The sequence below is a fragment of the Elephantulus edwardii genome, unplaced genomic scaffold (assembly GCF_000299155.1).
Source record: "Elephantulus edwardii isolate Elephantulus edwardi_28Jun2011 unplaced genomic scaffold, EleEdw1.0 scaffold00089, whole genome shotgun sequence".
In the NCBI taxonomy this organism is placed as follows: domain Eukaryota; kingdom Metazoa; phylum Chordata; class Mammalia; order Macroscelidea; family Macroscelididae; genus Elephantulus; species Elephantulus edwardii.
In genome coordinates, this window is record NW_006399839.1 from 8,926,687 (window position 1) to 8,932,670 (window position 5,984).

Consider the following 5,984-nt stretch of genomic DNA (forward strand, 5'->3'; position numbering starts at 1 on the left):
TCTTCTCAGAGTCAGCCACAGTTTGTTATGATCCACGCAGTCAAATGCCTTTGCATAATCAATGAAACACAGATAGACATTCTTCTGGTAGTTAGTTACATAATAAGGTTGCTGTGATGATATCCCTGAGCTGGGATGTTGGAGAAGAACGCTGAATACCCCAGGGACTGCCAAAAGAACAAACAGATCTGTCTGGATAAGGTGTATCCAGAGTGCTCCTTGGAGACAAAGATGATAAGGCTTCATCTCAGATACTTCAAGCACTCTGCTAGGAGAGGCACTTCCTTGGAGAGGGACGTCATGCTTGGAAAAGTGGGGGGGAGGGTCAACAAAAGAGAGAAAAACCCCCAATGAAAGGAATTGACACAGTGACTGCTGCTGTGGGCTCAAATGTGGCAGTGCTGATGAGGATGGCACAGCATAGGACAGGGTTCAGATCTGTTATTCAGAGGGTCGCTGTGAGTCAAGCTCAACTCGAAAGCACCCAAGAACAATGAGTAAGATCTGGGCCTGCAGCGGCCAAGAAGCAGGAGATGACACCCATCCCTGCCTCTCAAGCCCTCCAACTCCACAGAGCCAGAAGCAGAAAGTATTATTTCAACCTCTTCCCTCCATCCTGCCTCCAGAAATTCCTGAGTAGACCCCAGTATCCTGGCACCAGCCTGCTAAGCCCAGCATCCAGCAGAGTTAAGCATCACTCAAGACGTTGCAGCTATGGCCTCTGCTACCTGGGATGCCAGCCTGACTCCAAAGCTGTGACTCACACCCCAGCCTGACCCCAAGCAGTTTACTTCCTTCTGGGCCTCTCTTTACTCATCTGTCAAATGGGTCTAGACTAGCACAAGCCTGCCAGCATCCTTCTAAGGAGTCAAATACTTACTCTTAGCAGTCGCTAAGAGTTGTTTCCTTTTGCTTCCATATCAGGAGTCCTTTTACAAGATGAGTCCACAAAACGACTATAAGATACCATCTCACCCCAGTAAGAATAGCAAAATTTAACAGAGCAGCAAACAACAAATGCTGGCGAGGTTGTGGAGAAACTAGAACCCTTATTCACTGTTGATGGAAGTGTAAAATGGTGTAACCACTATGGAAAGCAGTATAGCACTTTCTCAAAAAAGTTGGAAATTGAAATACCATTTGATCCAGCAATTCCACTACTGGGAATATACCCTAAAGAAACCATAACGGCCACTCCAGCAGATATATGCACACCCATGTATATTGCTGCCTTGTTCACAATAGCAAGGAGTTGGAAAAACCCAAGTGCCCATCAATAATTGAATGGCTAGAGAAGCTGTGGTACATTCACACAATGGAATATTATACAGCACTGAAAACCAAAAACTCATGAAATATTATTCAGAATGGGTGACCGTGGGGGACATTATGCTGAGTGAAATAGCTCAGTCACAAAAAGTCAAATATGGCATTATACCACTGTTATAAAACAGGACTGACATGGGGTTGGGGCAAAACTAAGAAAAGAGGGAATAAATAATATACACGGCGTTGAAACAGATGAGAGAGATAACTGTATAAAAGAAATAGGTGATTAGGTATTATTGGTGTGACAAGAGTCCAGAATGAGAGCTGCATAGTACAGTGGCCAGGGTGGGGGTTGGGGGTACAACAAAAGAACTTTTTTCCCAAAGGAAAGAAGCGAACTGGGTGGAGGGTGGGCAGGGAGGAAAACGTGCAACAATGAATGACTGGAAATCGAACTTCTTTTTACAATAAAATCCCAATTAAAAAAAAGATCTGTCTGAACACATTTAACGGAATATCTGAGTCTGATGCTCAATTCATGCTTTTTTTCATGCAACACAACAGTCCTTGAGTCCTGCCTCCCAGCAGAACTCTCTGCCCCCATATTTCAGGCCCCATTGCAGGCTCTGTCAAGGAATCTGAGTGTGTAGACTCTGCCTTCCTGGGGTTTAAGGTCCTGGGTGGAGCCAGGTGATTAACTTGACCCTCTCCCTGTGCCACTTGCTGCCCCATCCCCTGCTTCAGACCATCCACCTGTGTGTTATCCCACACCTGCCCAGAGCCAACCCCACAGCCCACAGAGGCCCACGCCTGTCCCAAGGCACCTTTCTGTACAATGAAAACATTCGCTTCAAGTCAAATCTGCCTCAACGGTAACCCCACGCATGCCAGCATAGAATGGGGTGCTGCATCGTGGTTTTGATGGCCGATATCCTGAATGTGGATCACCAAACCTTTTTCTTCTGAGGTGCCTTTGGCTGGACTTGAACCTCCAGGCTTTCAGACAGCATGGTAATCATTTATACCCACAGTGACTCCCCGTACAGGTCAGGGCCAAGCAGTCAAGGTTCTTTCCTAAACCTCAAAGATTGTGTATAGAAGGAGAGGAGCAAGGATCCGTACTGCCGTCTAGAAAGGCTACGCTGAAGGGGTTCAGCTGGAGCTGAAGAAGGTTCTAGGTGTGACGATTGGCTTCTCCAGACTCCCTGGAAGGTGACGGGCAGCCGAGCCACGTTCCCACTCCCAGACTTGGTCATGTATTTACCTGTCACTGTGGGCTGCCCTCTTCAGAGCACAGTGACAGATGCTAAGCAGGTGACAAGGTGAGGCAATGACCTTGTCGCCCATTTTTAAAGAACCACCCCAGCTATTGCTGCTTGCATCTCTATGAGGACCTGGGCAGAGTGCTCTGGGCTGTTCAACATCACTGCTGAGAAGCAAGTTGGGCGTCAAACGTAGGGTTTGGTATTCCTGTTGTTGTTGTTGTTGTGTGCTGTCGAGTTAGGACTGACTTATACCTGACTCTCCAGAGGGTTTTCAGAGGCTGTAAATTTCATGGGAGGAGATTGTTCATCTCTCGCCCTTGGAGCAGCTGGTGGATTCGAGCTATGTGCCTTTGGGTTGGCAGCGTAACTCCCTACCACTAAGCCACCAGGGCTAGGATGCTTTAAGTAGAGCCACTTCCGGAGGCATCAAGAGTTCTGGTGTGCTAGTGGGTAAGGAGTTGCACGGTCAACTCAAAGGCAGCAGTTTCGAATCTACCAGCTGCTCTTTACGAGAAGATGGGAGGAAAAAAGAGAAAGAAAATGGGCAGTCTCCCCCTGTGTGATTTACAGCCTCTGAAAACCCACTGGAGGTCAACTAGGAGTCAGTTCCAACTCGATTGCAAAGACTGAGTAGTTTCATTGAGTTTTGGGTTGTTGGTCCCTGTTGATCGCCCCATACTCTCCACACCTGGGAGGGGGGGCAGGTAGAAATCAGTCCAGATGCTGCGGTATAAACAGCTGTAGTTCAGCAGCACGATACTGAGTTTGACAGATGATGTTTGTAGCGCTCCTGCAGCTTGGAGAAGGAGGCAGGAGTGGTTTATTCAACCCTCTGTCCAAGGCCCTTCTGTACTCCACAGCTTCCTGTCTGCAAGGGAGGTGGAGGAAGACATGGCGGGGTTTACCAAAACCCCAGAACTCACCTTGCCTTCCACCATAGTCTTGGATTCTGCACCAAGAGGTGGAAGATACCTGTTAACACACCCTTAAAGGCACTGTGGCACAGCCTCCTGGTAAATCTGAGCCCGTGTCTATCTCAGTCTCTGGCCAGTTTGGGAGCAGTTCCTTGGTGCTCAGTGCTGGGGGAAGGGATGCCATGAGACTCAGAGGGAAGACCTGAGTGGAAAGAGAGGGTTAAGACTCCCTCTTCTCTTCAGGCAGGGGTTGAGCGTCAGAAAAGACCAGCGGAGCTGGGGTTTGAACCCAGAGCTCAGACTGCAAACCTAACTGTTCTGTTCGTAATACCGCCAACCGGACTTTACGGCTTGTTGTTGTTATTTAGGGGTCGTCCAGTCAACTATGACTCACAGAGACCCCCATGAACGACAAGCCTGCCCTGTCCTGTGCCACCTCTGCTCTGTTCAAGCCTATTGTTACAGTCACTGTGTCCATCCGTCTCATTGGGGGTCTTCCTTTCTTCCTCTGACCTTTTCCAACAGGACGTCTTTTTCCAAGGACTTGCCCCTCCTTATAATATGCCCAAAGTATGTGAGACGAAGCTACATCACCTTCACCGCCTAGGTGCACCCTGGCTGCACTTTCTCCAAGACAGATCTGTTTGTCCTTTTGTCACTCAGGACTCCTCCAGCACCACAACGCAAAGCCATCAAGTCTTCTTCTGTCATCCTTCTTCATTGTCCAACTTTCAGGGGCATAACCAGTCACTAAAAAGACTATGGCCTGAAGCAGGTGCACCTTAGTCTCTAAAGTGACACCATTGCTCCTCAACACCATAGAGAGGTCCTTGACAATAGGTTTAGGAAGTGCTTTTATGAGCTATGAGCTGACAGAGGGACACCAAGAAACACAGCCCTTCACTCCCGTGACCATCTCCTTCTCACCAAACCAAGTCATTTCTGCTTGCTTGCTTGGGGAGGAAGCGTAGGGCACAGGGTGTGCACACAAGATGGGGTATGGAGTGTTTTTTTTTTCACCTTTGTCATTATTGCCCTGTGAGACTTTGAGAAGTTCTAAGCTTCTCTGAAACTTGGTTTCGTCCTGAGTGAATATGAGTAGCAGGGGAAATCCTGGTGTTTAGACCCTTCTGAAAGGAGAGCTGATGGCCTAGTGGTAAGAAGTCATACTACAATCCTGAAGAAACATGGTTCGAGTCCACCAGCTGTTCTGCAGGAGAAGGACGGGCAATCTCCTCCTGTGTGATTAACTGCCTAGGAAAAGCCTCTGGAGGGTCAGCTACGGGTCGGTTCTGATTTGATGGTAACACAACAACAACAACACCAACAATAGACCTTTCTGACTCACAAGAGCATCAGGATGAGAACTGCATGTCCATTTTACAGATGAAGAAATTGAGGTTTAGTGAGGAGGACAAGTGACTTGCTGGAGTTAGCTGTGGAAGTGCTGGGAGACTCAGTGAATTTCGTAAGATCGTTACTGTCTGGCACCTGTCCAGTTTTGTGGACTGGCCATCTGGCCAGTATGGGGAAGGGTGAAAAGCGGGTTCCCCCTCTGACACAGGCAGGGACACCCATTTGGACCCAACACAGGGCCCAGTCCCCGCAGGCTGTCGTCAGCTCCTGTCGAAGCTCCTCACTGGTGCAGGTGGGATGATGGGGTGGAGGGTGTTCCCCCAGGTACTCAGGCTCCTCTTCGGTCTGAGAGAATCCAATTTCATGCCTGATGGCCCGAGTGACTCCTGCCAAATTGGTGTGGTATGAAAAGCCACCCAGGGGGTTTTCAACGTGGTCTTCCCGGCAGACGGCGTAATTGAAATGATCCTGGCTGCTGGTCTACTAGGCATTGAATTGGAGCTGGGTGGGCGTGATGGCGATGGCTCCTGATGCAGCCCAGAGGGTGGCCTAGTCATAAGAAGCTGCACAGCCAACCCAAAGGCACATAGTTCTAATCCCTTGACTGCCCTCTAGGAGTCCAGAACGAAGGCTGCACAGTGGAGTGGACTTGGGGAAAGGGATTGTATAACAATGAAAGAACTTTTCTTTTACTTTTCAAAGAGAAGAGTGAATTGGGGTGGGGGGCATGGAGAAGAATGCAACAGTGAATGAATGGAAATCCAAAGTCTTTGGAAATGTTCACAAAAATTAAGAATGAAAAAATTAATACAACAACAACAACAACAACAAATCTGTTGAAGGACCAGCCGCAGCAGTATGTAACAACAACAACAGCAACAACCCAGGGGGACTTGTGCTCCTAACCCAAAGGCCGCCCCTCTCTGGTGATTCAAATCCACCAGCAACTCAGAGAGAGACGGGCATGTCCTCCTGTGTCCTCACAGCCTTGAAAATCCAATGGAAGGGGTGTCAGCTAGGAGGCGGTGCTGACCCAATGGGCAATGGGTTTCCATTTGTTTTGATACCTTCACAATGAGCTCCTTGAGGTGAGTTTAGAAGGCTCAAGGTATGGCTGGTAGGGCCATCCTCTGTGACAGACACTGCTGGTAGGACCCTGCTGGCCACAAAGCCCTAGTCA